The sequence below is a fragment of the Camelus dromedarius genome, chromosome 31 (assembly GCF_036321535.1).
Source record: "Camelus dromedarius isolate mCamDro1 chromosome 31, mCamDro1.pat, whole genome shotgun sequence".
Lineage (NCBI taxonomy): Eukaryota > Metazoa > Chordata > Mammalia > Artiodactyla > Camelidae > Camelus > Camelus dromedarius.
The window spans coordinates 1054544-1070441 of NC_087466.1; the positions used below are offsets into that span (position 1 = coordinate 1054544).

The window sequence follows — 15898 nt, forward strand, 5'->3', positions numbered from 1 at the left end:
GACCTTTCTTTTGCCACTTTCCCTAGCACTGCCATCACTGGCAGGTAAGGGGGCAGCAATGTGACTTGGCCATGTGGCTGATGGGGCTACATTTCCCAGCAGTGGAATGAAAAGGCCCTGGAAGAGGAGCAGCATCAGCTGGAAGATGTGAACCGCGGTCCTGGCCTGTGCCCAACACTGACCAGGTGACCCTGGGTCAGACACTTAAGTCTCTCTGGGCTTCCGGCTATGTACTTGTAAAAGAAGGTTTTCTCATTCCACAAATACGTCCAGTATGAGATGTAACGTGAAAGTCAAACATAACATCTCACCTACTTGCCTCAGGGAAATGTACAAACACTGGACATTATGTGAATGTAAATGCACAGTTAAGAAAATCATTGAGGTTAAGCACTAAACTGAACATAGAGATAAATTTTTATGGATTTTCTAGGCCTTCCTCATTTTCAATTTTAACACTGAATTAAAAGTTATTAGCTATACAATGGAATACTACTCAGCCATAAAAATCGACAACATAATGCCATTTGCAGCAACATGGATGCTCCTGGAGAATGTCATTCTAAGTGAAGTAAGCCAGAAAGAGAAAGAAAAATACCATATAAGATCGCTCATATGTGGAATCTAAAAAACAAAAACAAAAACAAACAAACAAACACAAAGCGTAAATAAAGGACAGAAATAGACTCACAGACAGAGAATACAGACTTGTGGTTACCAGGGGGGTGGAGGGTGGGAAGGGATAGACTGGGATTTCAAAATTGTAGAATAGACTACACTGTATAGCACAGGGAAATATACACAAAATGTTATGATAACTCACAGAGAAAAAAATGTGACAATGAGTGTGTATATGTCCATGAATAACTGAAAAATTGTGCTGAACACTGGAATTTGACACAACATTGTAAAATGATTATAAATCAATAAAAAAACAAAAAAAAAAGTTATTAGCTATACTCCAGACCACCACCCCTGTGAATAAATCAAGTAGGTAAGCACTCCCTGGGTGCCCGCTGTTGCCCGATGCTAAGCAGGGGTAGGGTTAAAGAAGGCTGAACACGGGAGCCTTCTCCAGTTACCAGCTAAGTGAGGAGACACATTGGAAACCACCTGGGAATGGTACCAAATCAGCACTCAAAGCCAAGATTACGGGCTACCGATCATAAACAGTGCAGGAACACAAAGAGAAGCTAGAAGGAGTTGGAGTAAATAGGGAAGACTCTATGAAGGGGATGGGGCTCCAACTGGTTCCTGGGGTAATTCTAAGCTGTTTTATACAAGGAATGGATGGGAAAAGGCTGGATTCTCCCGGCTTGTGATAAGGCACAGGTTCCCCTAGGAGGCTAAGGCACATAATGATTGGAACAGATAAGGTAGGGCCAAAATGATGGAGGGCCGAGACTACCTGGATGAGATCTGGTTGTGGTAAGTCTTTGACTTGACTCTAGATGTTGGAGGGTCGAAACTGTAGGTGGACTGAAAGGTGGGGAGAGAACATCCAAGAGCTCAACAGAAGGAAACATTCAAGTATCAGGGATGAAAGCTCTTCATCACAGTATCAGCAATCGGAATGGACATTTGAAACCAAGAATGTGCAGTTCTGGGAGCTGACAAAATGCGGAGGATGGTGCGAGACAGAGAAATCAAAGACCATTCCAAGGCTTTGGGTATCCAGGACTGGAAGAATGATTCTCCCACTGAGTATGTAGAGATGCTGCAAGTGGAAGTCAGCTGATGAAAAAGATTATGAATTCAGTTTAAGACATGTTGAATCTGACGTGTGCGCTTAGAGTAGGTGTTCTCTAAGAAGCTCAAAATTCAAAACTGAAGAACAGATCTAGAGTCTAGGATTAAGATGCAGACAGACAAGACACAATAGATTTCCTAAAAGAAAACATAGGCAAAACATTCTCAGATGTAAATCTTAGCAACATTCTCCTCGGGCAGTCTACCCAGGCAATGCAAAGAAGAACACAAATAAACAAATGGGACCCAATTAAACTCATACCCTTCCCCACAGAAAAGAAAACCATAAGCAAAACAAAACAGTAATCTACGAATGGGAGAAAATATATGCAAATGATGCGGCTGACAAAGGCTTAATTTCCAGAATATATAAACAGCTTATACAAGTGAGTAACAAAAAACAAACCCATTACTTCTTCTATAATAAAAGAAAAACTTAAATGTCTTAAATTTAAAGATACCGATACTAAAATGTTGTCCTAATGAAATACACTTATTCTAAATTATTAAACATGTGGTAAGATCCACCAAAATCGAAGACTACAACTCTACAGGTTCGTAAAAACATGATCAATGAAAAAATGTTTGTAGCAGTTACTCAAAACTCTTTCCCTGTCTCTCTGTTTGTCTCTCTCTCTCTACATAAAAGCATCAGTAGTAAAATGGTTATTCCTCTTGAAATCGCAGGACAGGGCCGAATTAGCATAAAAATTCTATAAATATTCCAGTACATATGTAAGTAGAAACATATTCCAGGAGTAACCCACATTACCCTCCAACTGACATATTTTTAAATGTTTGGGAGAAAGGCATGTAATCTTCTTTATACCATGGATGCTCTGAACTGAATGTTCACAAGCCTATTCTATGCTGAAAGTTCTGAAGTCTCTGCTACCTTCAACTTGAATCTTCTGAAATCACAGGAGGAAAGAGTGGTAACGTCACATAGAGAGAGCAGGGACTCGGCCATAACGTAGTCCAGGGAAGCCAGCTACACTGAGCAATGCCAGAGCTGCCACAGCAGCCTGAGGGCAGCCAGAACCACTGCCTGTTGCTCAAGTACCGGAACCCAAGGCTGCTCGTTCTGGGAGGGGGCGCTGGGTTCCCTGGATCAGGGGAACAGGAGAGCTCTCACACAGAGTAACACGAGGTGCCCAGGGCCCAGGACGGGAGCCAAGGCAGAGCCTGGGAGACTAAACATGAGCCCCACACCCACAGCGGTCAGAAGCAGCCGGCTGGGACTCACAGACATCACAGAGCCCAGCGTCCAGGGCCAAGGCAGGAAGGCAGTGGTCGGAAAGGCAATCTTTTCCAAATTCCTCCTCTGGCAGTTTTCTCTTGTCTCGGTCCCATTCTTATTCAAGGTGAGCAATGTTGATCTCTCCTGAGTCATTAGATGAGTAAATTGTTTTCTGGTGAAGTCACAGTTCAGGATTTCTCATAGCCATTCTCTCCTCTCTGTTTAAAGGCCCTACTACAGATTAAAGATGACCTCAAAGTCCTTGACACGCCTCCCATCAGAGGCTCACCTGTGTCCTCTTCCATGCAACCTGGGCAGGCTCTGCCAGTCCCCTGACCAATGAGCATGGCTGAAGGGACTGCGTGTCAGTTTGCAGGTCTAGGTTTTCAGAAAATGACGGCTTCCTCTTTCTACTGCTTGGAATGCTTGCTCTTGGGAAAGCCAGCCACCATGTAAGGAGCCTCATCACTCGGAGACCAACATCCTGTGAGAAACCAAATGACACAGAGAGACCTTGCAGAATATGATTCCACAGAGGCTGGGGAGGGGAGGGGTAGGTGGGAGAGGGAGAGGGGCAGAAACGGAGACCAGGACACACAGGCACAAGACACGTGAGTTAAGAAGCCATCCTGGAAGTGGATGCTCCAGCCTCAGGTTCTCCGGCTGATACCACACCAGCCAAGTTCCTCCTGAACTCCTGACCCATCGTAACATCATAAGCAAAATAAAATGGTTGCTGTAAGTCACTAAGATGTAGGACAGTTTGTTACACAGCAAGAGATAACAGGACACCGGGAGAAGGAGGGGCATCAGTGATAGAGTTTCCAGCATTCACCTCTGCCAAACAACTCGCTGGAATGACTGACGCTGCTGTTTAGCAGAAGTGAGGATGAGGGCCTGCAAGAGGTTCTACCCCACAGGAATCAAAACTGAAGACCAGACTATCCTCTCTGCAACAGAGGTAACGAGAGTAAAGCATGCCAGCCCATCACCAACTAAGCTGCCACCATCCTTGAAACTGGTTCTTTCTTTATCCCGTCAGTATTTTAAACCCAGATTTTACTACCATATGACAACCTAATTCTTTCTTGAGCAAAACCACACTCCTAATGTCGCCCTACGTTGTAAAAACAACCTTCAAAAATCTCAAAGACACTATTCCCAAATTCTTGATAAAAATTCTTTAAAAAGTTGGCACTTGCAGGAATTCCTTTTCTCTTCATTTAAAGCTACAGAGCCTTGTCCTTCCTTCCTTCTGCCTCTCTGGCTTATGCTCTTTAAGAAGCACTCTGGGAAGCCTCACATTTATTGAAGGTTGGATTTGAAAAACTGACTGTAGATAATTCTGAGTTGAGAACACCCTACGCCATCTCTGTTTCCAGTTCTCTCTTTACTATTAGTCCTGACGTGGTCCTCCGCCAGCCTGGCTTGACCCCCATCACACCCTATCAGCAATGTCTGATCCCAGGCCTCTGTAGCTGGCTCAGAGCCCACATCCTAACCAGACCCCCAGGATTTCTGAGGAAGTACTCACACTTTTAAAGTTCTCAGAAAAATGGTGCATAGCGAGCCCAGGAGGAGGAAGCAGGAGACGGGCACGGTGACCAGGACTCCGCTCCAAGTCATTCTGGTTGAACTACACCGAGGCCTTGTTCCCTGCCCTTGGCTTCTAATCCTGCCAAAAGAACTCCTTCCTTCTTTAATACAAAAATGTACCAAACTGACTTGGTTACCCTACTAGGAAAGCAACTGTTACTCTGTGGACTCAAAAGGAACATGTCAGAGATCACGTGGCATAATGAAGCAAGCACGGGCTCCAGAACCAACAGTCTGAGGCTCACCTGCTGGCTGCGCCAGTCTCTTACCTACGGCCTTAAGGAGGTGGTTCCCGAGCCTGCTTCCTCATCTGTCAACAGAGGACAGACACCACCTCTGCCTCGCACGGCCATGGTTAAGGCTTTCATGAGACAAACGGTATCCAGTACACGACAAGAGGCCTAGCGAACAGAAAGCACCCAGTGACGCTCAGTTCCCTTCCCTTAAGCATACACTAAAAAGACTAGAGCGGCTGCCGGGGGTTAACTCTGGTGACTGCGACTCTGTACAAAGCAGTTAACGTATGTCCACATATACCGTGACTACTAATTCTCAGAACTTCTCCCCTGAGTTTCCACTCATTAAAAGGACCTGCAGCTGACAATTCCTTTTCAGAGAAAAATTCCAAATATCTAAGCCAAAGTCAGCAAAAATCCCTCAGAAACTCCTCTTTTATCTGACCTAAAATTAAATTGTATTGAAAACATCGAATGAATGAGATAAGTCTGTTTTAATAAGCTTATTTCAAAATTGATAACAACTATAACTACCTTAATGTCAGAATCATTAAATTTTATATCTTTTAAGTAAAACAAATACTTCAGAAGCACATTTTGAGAGATGCGCAAGGAGGTTCAGACAACTTAATGAGATGCTACTCAGATAAAACATGTTAAGCAGAGAAGCAACTCAGCTGCCAGAACTATACCGAAATACACCTAACGGAGAGGTATTCAGAACAGAGATCAAATCACGGTGCACCGATCTAACCAATCAAAATACACCTTGGGTATTCCAACATCCATACAATGGGGTTTCAGGCCAAGTCATTAAAAAAATTTTTTTTTCAATTTCTAACTTTTGTTTCAGCAAAGAAGTAAACAGAAATGATTTCAAATCACACCAGATTTAAGATATGGTGATCAGCTTATTTTTACAGACAGCAGGTTTAATCTTCTACTCTGAGTAAGTCGTTTCTTCTCTAAGGGGCACTGTCCTTGGCTCTTAGAGGCTAATCTGAGATTGCTCTAGCCTACTTTCCTAACCTTTTCCATGTCAGGATACGCATAAAAAATGGTAACATCTGTATAGAGCATGTGCATAAATTGAAGCGTCATCTCAGGGCCAGAAGTGACCTGCTTGGAGGCTCCAGGCAACCCTAGGTTGAGGGGATCATTATCTCAACATATACATAATCCTTTCATGGCCCTTCTGATGGGAAGCTATGTTGGCCTGGTTATCCGGCAACGCAGGAGGAGGTCACCATCTACCTCAATGCCCATTTGCTGGGACAAAAGACTGGGAATCATCAACCACCTAAGAGGGCCAGCAGCATTATCTAAGAATCCAAGATGCGCCCCTGAGTTTATGCTACTCAATATTATGTGCTCAGACCTACCAGAGAAAATGGACGCCCAAATCCTTGTTTCTATCCTGTGTATAACTGTCTTATCCAACTGCCATTCTATAACCCCAGGGAGCAGCCAGTTAACAGCAGGACAGGAAGGAACCCAACATGAATTAAATTAAAAGAGAAAAGCACTAAAACAGCTGGGCCTGAGTACTCGGTGGTAAAACGCACTGATCAGAATGTAAAAGGAATAGACAGTTGCTTAAAATGAACCTGGACCTAGACCAAAAACGCTTCCAAGGCCACTTCCAGCTCTCTAATCTCAAGGTTTCCCGGACAGAAATCTAAGTACAATAAATTATTTCACATCCACAGCCTTAACTACATTTGTAAGATCACAGTAGATGGGAAGATAGGAGCTGAAGCATTATTATACAATCACTTACTCATTACTGCTCCGTTAAAAAGTTAAAGCTTTTCTTCTTCCCTGATGATACCTAATAATACAAATATATGTCTGTGTAAGGCTGTTAGCTGCAGCATTTTCTGCAACTGTAAAATACTGGAAACAACCTAAATGCCCAAACATAGGAGAATGTTTAAATTCACTGACATCACAAATGGAATACTATGAAGCTGTTAAAATTAAGGAAAATTACTACAAACATGGAGTGATAAACAGGATATACTATTAAATGAAAGAAGAAAATTCCAAAAGACTATACTTAGTTTGCTACCTTTTGTGGGAGAAAATAAGAAAATACTCATGTACCTGCTTTTTTTTTTTTTTTTTTAATAAAAGGAAACACAGAAAGGATAGATCAAAGTAATTGGTTGTCTACAGGGATGGGTAGCAATGAGAGGAAGGATCAGGTAGTGACACTTCTTGGTACAATAGTTTATAGTTTTAACTCTGGGGACCATCCTCATGTTTTACACACTTAAAAAGTAAAATCAGCAAGGACAAAGAGGAAGAAAATCTAAAATGGAAATCAAGCACAAACAAATGAAGCTAACTGTACATCAAGTAAATAAGTGTATTAAAAGAGGGAAGGAAACTAACCCAAACAACTTTTGAACATAATACTTTATATACTGCCAGTATACAGACAAAAAGAACTATAAACAAATATTGATCTCTAGTTATAAGGTATGGGTTAGCAGTTCGGAACTAACTTCTGTGCTTATGAAACTAAGCAAACAAGTACGAATGTTGAGGATAATGGGAACCAGATTCTCACTGATGGGGACAGAAAGAGCAAGACTAGACCTGCAGTGCTGAACCGGAGTTCAGGCAACAGTATGAACTCATGGTACACACACACACACACACACACACACACACACACACACAGCTACAGACATGTCTGTTTATTTATGTTTCTTAGCTCTTATTTGCTGAGAAATCTTAGTTTATAAATCTTACCCCCCACTAGAAAGAAGGAGGGCTACCTGGAGAAGTGACTGATTCCAAGACTAGGGCAGGCCGCGCCTGGAGCACCTGGCTGTGCCAGGAAGAACGGGCTCCAGGAACAATGGGGGCATCTCAAAATTACGACTTAAAGGGGCTCCCGTTAGCCAAATCTAAAACAATTTGACCCTCAAAATAAGTAACAGAGTATCACAGAATAAATTAAAAATCTATGAGTCCATGTTAATAAAATAAATGAATAAATAAACAAATGGGAGAGAAAGGAAAGCTATTCCCTAAATACACTGAGAAATGAGTTAGAAAACCTACATCTTCGAATCATCCTAGCAATAACTGATTCAGTCAAGAACCATCAATGGATGCTAAATTACTGGGTGCAAGTCTGATGAGGAACAAGACATTCATAAAATCTCAAAGCATCTCCCATAAGTTACTTGTTAATAATACAGGGGAAAAGAGTAATTTCACAGTGGAATAACCCTGCAAATACTACCTTAACACGATAATAGAAGTTAACGTCACCGGAATGAGACACACAACCTCACACGCGTCTTGACACGATGCCCTGAGCAGACAGATTACTTCTGTAGTACTCCCACCCAAACAACGCATAACCTGAATCTAATCATAAAGCAGCATCAGGAAAACTCGAATTAAAGTACATTCTATGAAATAATTGGCCTGTATTCTTCAAAAATACCCAAGATGTGAAAGACAAAGAAAGGATAAAGAACTGTTCCAGATTAAAGGAGACTAAAGATTGATCTCAACTAAATGAAAAGCATGATCCTGGATTACATCTGTGGGAGGTGGGTGGGGGCACAAAAAAAGGAGAAATAACTATAAAGGACATTACTGAAACAATTGGAGAACTCTGAGTATGAAATGCGCATTAGATAATACTATTGTACTAGTTATTAAATATTATTAAATGTCCTTATTTTGACCAATATCCTGTACTTACTGAAAATAAAGTCTTTGTTTTTGGTGGGGGTCGGGCTACCTAAACTATTTACGGATGAAGGCACATTAGGTCTGCAAATTACTGGGCAGTGGGAAGGGGGGCAGGGGCTGGGGGTGGGAAGAGGGTGGATAAAAAGAAGATGTACACATAACACAAATGTGGGAAAATGTTGACAACTGGATGGGAGTTCTCTGTACTATTCCTAATGTTTCTTTAAGTATGAAATTGTCTCAAAATAAAAAGGTTTTTTCAGATTAAATAAATTTTATTCTTTACTTCCAATTAAGAACATTTTTTTCATTATAAAACACAAGGGAAGAGGTTAAATTACTGTTGTGCAGAGCCAAAGAGTACCACAAACCTGACATTAACTTCCCCTTACTGATGGAGGATGAACTAATCCAGTAGACACAGTACAACGTATTGACTGCAGTGGTCCAAGTGGCTTTACAACTATGTTTCTGTTACATACCCAGCGTCTGGCTTGTGATCTGGCTTCCCAAGCAGAGTCAAACCCTTGGGCTTATCTGCTCTCTCTGCTGACTCTGGTAATAGCAACAATGCTTTGCTCTGTTCATTGGGGAAGGTAAATCTGAGTTTGAACTTTTACCAAATACAGTACTGCAAAATTTCAGTTTGAGTGATTTCTCTCTCTGGAGGGTAACTAATCAGATCCACTTCTTACCATTTTGCCCTAAAAACTGGATTAAAAATATTTCATTTAAAAATAGACACCAAATTAAGTATGGCAGAGCAACCTCTTGCTTCCCTCTCTTCTCCAGCCTAACTTCCCACTAAACCGGACAATAAAGAAATTAAGTTGATATTAACTCCCAAACATAAAGAGAACATGTGAGGCCAGCAAAGCAGATAAAAGATTTCAACACATTTCTGAGAGTCAGGAAGAAGTTAGAGGAGCAGTAACAACCTAAGTAGCGTGAAGGAAGCTACGACCTAAGTGCCGGCAGAGGGAAGCGCAGGCAGGAGGGGGCTCTGGGCTCAGGGACACTGAGCACAGCAGACAGCAAAGGTAAGGATGGGACCAAACACAAGGGGTCCAAGTGCTGTGATGAACGACCGATTCACACAACTTCCTACATCCTGATGTCAGAACATCAGTGGCCAAGTGTACAGCCCCCAGATGGAAGACTGAAAAACTAAATGCTGCAAAAAAACAAAAACAAAACCCCACAAAGATGTCTTCCTCCAATGAAGAAGGCAGCCTGCTCCCTAACCTCAGAGTGAAGCCCACTGCAGACAAGCCTCACCCTTACAGACAAACTTACAGAGCTGTTCAGTGCATCACTCTTCTGTGAAAAGATAGACAAAGATAAAACAAGACACTTGAAGAAAACATCTTGTCTGAGAGAATCATTTTGAAAAGAAACAGAGGAACCCAGAGGAAACAGAAACAATGCAGGGAGCACAGAAAAGCTTCAAAACAAACTCTAAAACCCAGAAGTAATAAGAAAAGATACAGCAAAACAACAGGAACAGAATGGATGGAAAAGCAATGGTCAGAAAAATGAGAAAAATCCCTTAAATAAAGAATATTATTATCAAAATTCAATAGAAAGAGTGGAGGCGGGGGGAAAGGAAGTAGCTCAGGAACTCGAATCAAAAGGCAAAGAAATAAGAAGATAAGAAAATTACAGGTTCCACCCAGGGTGCTCAACATTCAATTAACAGGAGTTGTACAAAGAGAAAGGCAGTAACGAGGAGATTTAAGTGTGGGAGGATGAGTGTACTCTCCATCGTACAGACTGAAAAGTCCCCTGAGCGCCCACGACAGCAAGAGAAAAACTAACCATGTGAAGACACATCATTCTGAAGTTCCAGACCACCGAGGCTGGAGGGAATAGCCTAAGCGTTTCCAGGAAAAAAGCAGAAAGACCTATACGAAGGAACAGTAATCAGGAGGGCATCAGTTTTCTCAACAGAAGCACTGGAAGCCTAAAAACAAAGGAACACTGCTTTCAAAATTCTAAAAGGAAAATCTTTCCAAACTAATAGTCAGTCAAGCAATCAAGTAATAAAAGTAAAATCAAAATGTCAGACTTGCATGGGGTCTAAAATTTGCCTCCCCCGAGAAGGGAGCTAAATGATGTACTCCAGCAAAATGGTCTAAAATAATAAACCAAGGAAAATACAGACCTGGGATCCAGGAAATGGGAGATCCAATACAAGAGAACAGCAAGGGAATCACAGGATAAAAACTGTCCAGCCGGCCCACAGAAGACTCAGCTCAGATGGGACCCAGAGCGCTCCGGGAAGGTCTTCAGGAAAAAAAAAAACAAAAACAAAAAACACTAAGAGATTATGTGTTTAAAGTCCTTGGAAAATAATACTCATAGACATTTGACAGATTTATAGGTTATATTTGGGAGAAAATGTATACAAGGCAAAGTGCAATTTTTTTAAAAGGCAGTTATTAACTCAAGGAAAAATAAAATGCCAGACAAAAAAAAAAAGTCACCATATTAATCAAAAATTGTTATCTAATTATACTGAGAAATGGAGAGAGGGGCAGAGGGGAGGGTAACGCAAACACTAATGTCCTCATTTACCATAGCACGATGTCAAGAGATGATACCTAAAATGGATAAATTAAGAAATAACAGTACATTACTTAGATGGATGTAGGTAAATATGAGAGAGAAAACTAAATCGAGCTGAAAGCGGTTGTCTGTGGACAGGAGGACTGGGGGTGGCAGAGAAGGAGACTGCTGTTCTATTTTAAACCTTTTGATACTATGATTTAACTGTATATACATATCACCTTTTGAAAACATGAATTATTCTTTAAAAAGTAAATTGATGTAACAATCATATCAATTCATGAAGTTGCCCAAACCATTTTTTCATCTTTAAAAAAATGCTTAAACTCTATTACATGAAATAAAAATTACAGTAGCAGTTTATCATCTGGGGCCAGGCACCTACTGCGTTCCCTGAACACTACAAGGCTAATTTGCAGAGCTAATGATATGTTTCCTCTGCTAAAGAATGTAATTTCAAAGCTGGCCAAAATTTGTCATCTGTGTATTAACAGATCCAGATGCCTACAGAGCCAGAAAAGAGAGGGTGTCTTCTCCTGCTGACTTCCTACAGAGAGGCAAATTCTGACCCATAAGACCGGTCCCCTCACTGGCTAAAGCATTCTATTCTATTTTGAAACGGATTTCTGAGATCAGTTTTCAACATCAAATGAAAATATAATATAGAAAGAATGTATGTGAAACTATGTAGTCTCAAAAACTGTAAAGCACTAGACACACTTGTAATCATTCATTCCATCACAAACGCAGACCTGTTCGGACCCACTTTGGTGAAAACCACCTAGTGAAGCTAGTATGCTTTGTCTATTCTGCAGTCTTCGCTAAATGCTGGAACTGTGCCCGAACTCCAAGTGAGAGGAAACGGTAGCGCGGACAAGGATTGAAACTACTGAAGTCAAAGCAGACGACTAAGTCAGAGTCAAATGGGCCACTTTGGCCTTTAAACGAGCAGATACAAATTAACTACAGAAAAGTTACCAGGAGTTGATATTGTTTCAAAAACAACTCTCCCTAGGAAGCTGACGATACAGAGAGTGAACACAAAAGCCATGAATCACTTATGAAAAATTCTGGCATCTAATATTCCCATCTGTTTAATATAGCAAGATCCGATGCAATTCCACACTTTTGCCAACAACCCGAGTAAGCAAATCCATGGTTAAACAGGATTTTCAAAAGAAATGAATCAAGCCACAAATGTAAACACCATACAACTATTATTTCAAAACAACAGCAAAGTATATGCAATATAAGAAGAGATGCATATATGTATTTTAGAGGAAGCACCACCTTCCATAAATAAATAAAACAATTAAGAGGGTTAGGGAGCTCTTATTATCAAAGACTTCACTTAGAGTGCAGCTCTAGTAACTGCAGTGCACAGTTCTCTTCCCAGGTTTTTGTGGTTATATAATAAAGGTTGCACTAAAGCACAAAGCGGGGGGGGGGGACAGGGAATTACCACAGTTGTACTTACAGGTGTGCTGGGAAGCTACTCTGTTAAAATCAATGGGTCTTTTTAGGAAGATATGGGAAGAAAAAACAAACTGGGCACATGTTTATACTCTGCCTAAAAGGCTAGAAACCCAATATAACAGAAAATAGGCACCTGTAAACTCCAATAACTGTTCTAATTATTTAACAAAAACCAAGAGTTGGAAAATTGTTTTTACAACCAATAAGTACAGTGTTTAAATGCGATCCACACTTCCCCCAAAATATCTATTAATTATTCAAATAAAAAATACACAAAAGCCTGAAAAAACAATTCTTAAATGAGGTTCTTAAAAAACTATACACAAACAAAACACTTGAAATAACTGAAATGAAATTGGTGCAGTTAAATTAAATTGGAATTAAATTCTCACAGCATGAATTTGAGCTCTGGCAGCTGCTTCATACACCTAAGGTGAAGCCTGAGTCTTTAGTTGTACAGAACAATTTCTCCAATCAACATTTCCATCCACGTTTAACTTTCCCCAATCCACATTTGCATCCATCTCACAATTAACATTCAAAGTAATTCAGATGGAAACTAGAGTTAATCTCAATTTTCCTGGGTGACACTAAAATAAAAAAAAAAATCAATCAACACTTTAAGTGTCAGCCCCAGATTACCCAAGTTAAGCTGTTTTTTAAAAATATTATATTAGAGTATTTCTCCAACATATTATCTATCAATTATCCCAGGGAAACATCTGTGGCAAAAAAAAAAAAATAATAAAAAAAAAAAAATAAATTGCTCCCTAGAAATTTCAGCATGATCTTCACAAACTTTGACCAAAATCTTACCATCCCAACATTGTGCAACAAATGTTCAAAACAAAGGAATGAACAATAATCTATTATTTAAAAAAAAAGAACATCTGAGCATGTTCAGTAAGGACAAAGATTTAAAGAAGCCAAAACAACAAGTGTACGATCACAGTCAGTTACATTAAACCTGCAGGGGACATGAAAGCTAATCACCAGCCTGCTCATCCCGGTGATGAGACAGTACAAGAACAGTCCATAAAGGTCTTCAAGGCGGGTCAAGGATAAGTAGGCAAGCAGATTTCACAACTCAGGGGATGCTACTGGTATCCAGTGGGCAGACTCCAGGGATGCTGCTAAACATCTCACAATGCACAAAAGAATCCACTCTCTCCATCCAAAAAAGAATTATCTGGACCAAAATATCAAACATGGTGAGGGTGACAAACCCTGGGCTAACCTTACCTGGACCTCTGACCCTGTTACACAAGTTGAGGGTGAGGTCATCCAGGATCCTGGAGAGGGACGCAAAATCTGCCAGTTGCATGTGTGGGGATCATCGGGGTCTGCTGCAGTCATCTTTTAACTTAGCTTCATCAGCATTTTTAATACCTTGGGAAAATGGATGCATACAAATCAAAAAACAAGTCTCAGAAAAAAATCAATGGAATTAAGCCAACATTTCACGGGCTACCCCTATGTATTCAGTATTAACTAGAACGTAGATATGATGTTCCTCAATAATCAGATGACTACATATCTCTAGTCATAAAATAGACACAAAAAATAATATTAACCAAAGTCTATTTTGTTTAGATTCTCCTAAATGCTCCTAGCACCAATTCCCCACCAAAAAGTGTCTCTTCAGTGTTTTTCCTGTAAATTAAAAATAACAGATGCCAAAAGTAATCACAGTGCTGTGGAAAGTCAAACAGAAACTTTCCTGAATCCTATTTGTCCTCTTGACCCATTACTCTCTTCCAAGAAGCCAGAGTTTCAGATCATTACAAGGAGAAAAGAAGAAAACGAGCTAACGTCCTGGCACAGCATTTTGATAAATTATGTAATAGGGAAAATGTGTTTGCTTGTCTGTCCATGCTTCAGAAAATGTTATTAACTTCAAAACTATCCTCAGCACACTTGTATGCCCGGGGGCACAGCCAGTCTCTTCAGCGCTTACCAACAGCAAACAGCTCCACGCCTTCATCCTTGAGTTGCTTTGATGGGGCCTCAACGTCATCAGTGATGAGAACACCGATTTTTCGAGCTCGGCGCCTCATGCCAGCTTGGGTCTTGAAGCTCTGTTGGCAAATGAAGTTCAAAGCCATGTCTAGCGGGATTTTTAAAAGAGAAGCCGTCACATAGTTACTCAGCCATCAGCTTTGACCACAAGCAAGAGCTCCAAGCGCGCCAGACACTTTTACTCACCTGTGAGGGTCCTGCCTCCTTTGTGAGGTAAGTTTGCCACAGCCTGCAGCAAGCTCTTCTTGTCTCTATGAGCATTTAAGTGCCCCTATAATAGTAAGCTGAATTCAAAATATCTAAGGGATATACGCAGGAATCATTACAAACAAAACAGTTCAAAATATGTATTTATAAAAAGGGTTAAGTCAGAAAGCATAAGCTATCATAACAGCGCTGCCCAAGTGGAAGTATAAAGGGTACTCAGTTCAGAAGATTAGATTAGCATGAAGACATTAATATGTAGAATCATTTCAGCAGGAACTAGATAGGTAAAAATCATGTGCTATTTAGGCATCCTATCTAAACATTATAATGTAATTCATTACGGAATCAGTTTCAGACATTTACAAAGGAAGCAAATGCATTAATTGCCCTTTAAAACATTGCACACTTTCCCCCCTAAATTATCAGTTTGTACCTGTCATGCCTGATCCTTGCCTAAGCTTCCCCTCTTCTCTCTTGTAATCTGGGAGAACTGTGATGTCGTATGTGGTCTGGGGCTGAAGCTGCTTTAACACTGCGGAGGTGACTGTGGGTGGCACTTTGGCCACCAGCTGTCTCCTGCCCCCATGGGGCTGATACACAACACGGTAGCTGATGACTTTCCCAGGTGCTGGTTTCCAGGTGACTCTTGTGTTTTGCTTCTTCATCCACTTTCAAGGTTTTCAAATCTTCCAACACTGAGAGATAAAAGGAAGATGACAATGTTACATCAGGTGAAAGAAAACGTTTATGCCCGCCCCCCTCATTTATGTGAAAAGACGCTATCTAGTTTCTTAAGTGTACACACTATTCTGTTACTTAGTGTTGTGATCTCTCATAAGTTCAGGGTGGCGTGTGAGCCTAATCTCAGAGAGATCACAGTAAGTTGTTTTCTCTTTGTCTGGCTGGTAACTAAAAAATGGAAGTAAACATTGCAAGGATTTCCTACTATTTGCATTCCAGAGACTTTAGTAAAGAAAACATCCATTTCTGGAGATAAACTTCAGAATTTTTATTATATTTCCATTTGTAAAGAATTCCGATAGCAAACACATTGTGGGGAATACTAAAAATTATGAATACAGGGTCA

General features: G+C 40.7%; 1 pseudogene; it reads right to left on the reverse strand.

The window, feature by feature from the left end:
• Positions 1 to 562: 562 nt before the first annotated feature.
• LOC135319719 (insulin-like growth factor 1 receptor) overlaps positions 563 to 15898 on the reverse strand; it is a 54425-nt pseudogene continuing 39089 nt past the window's right edge.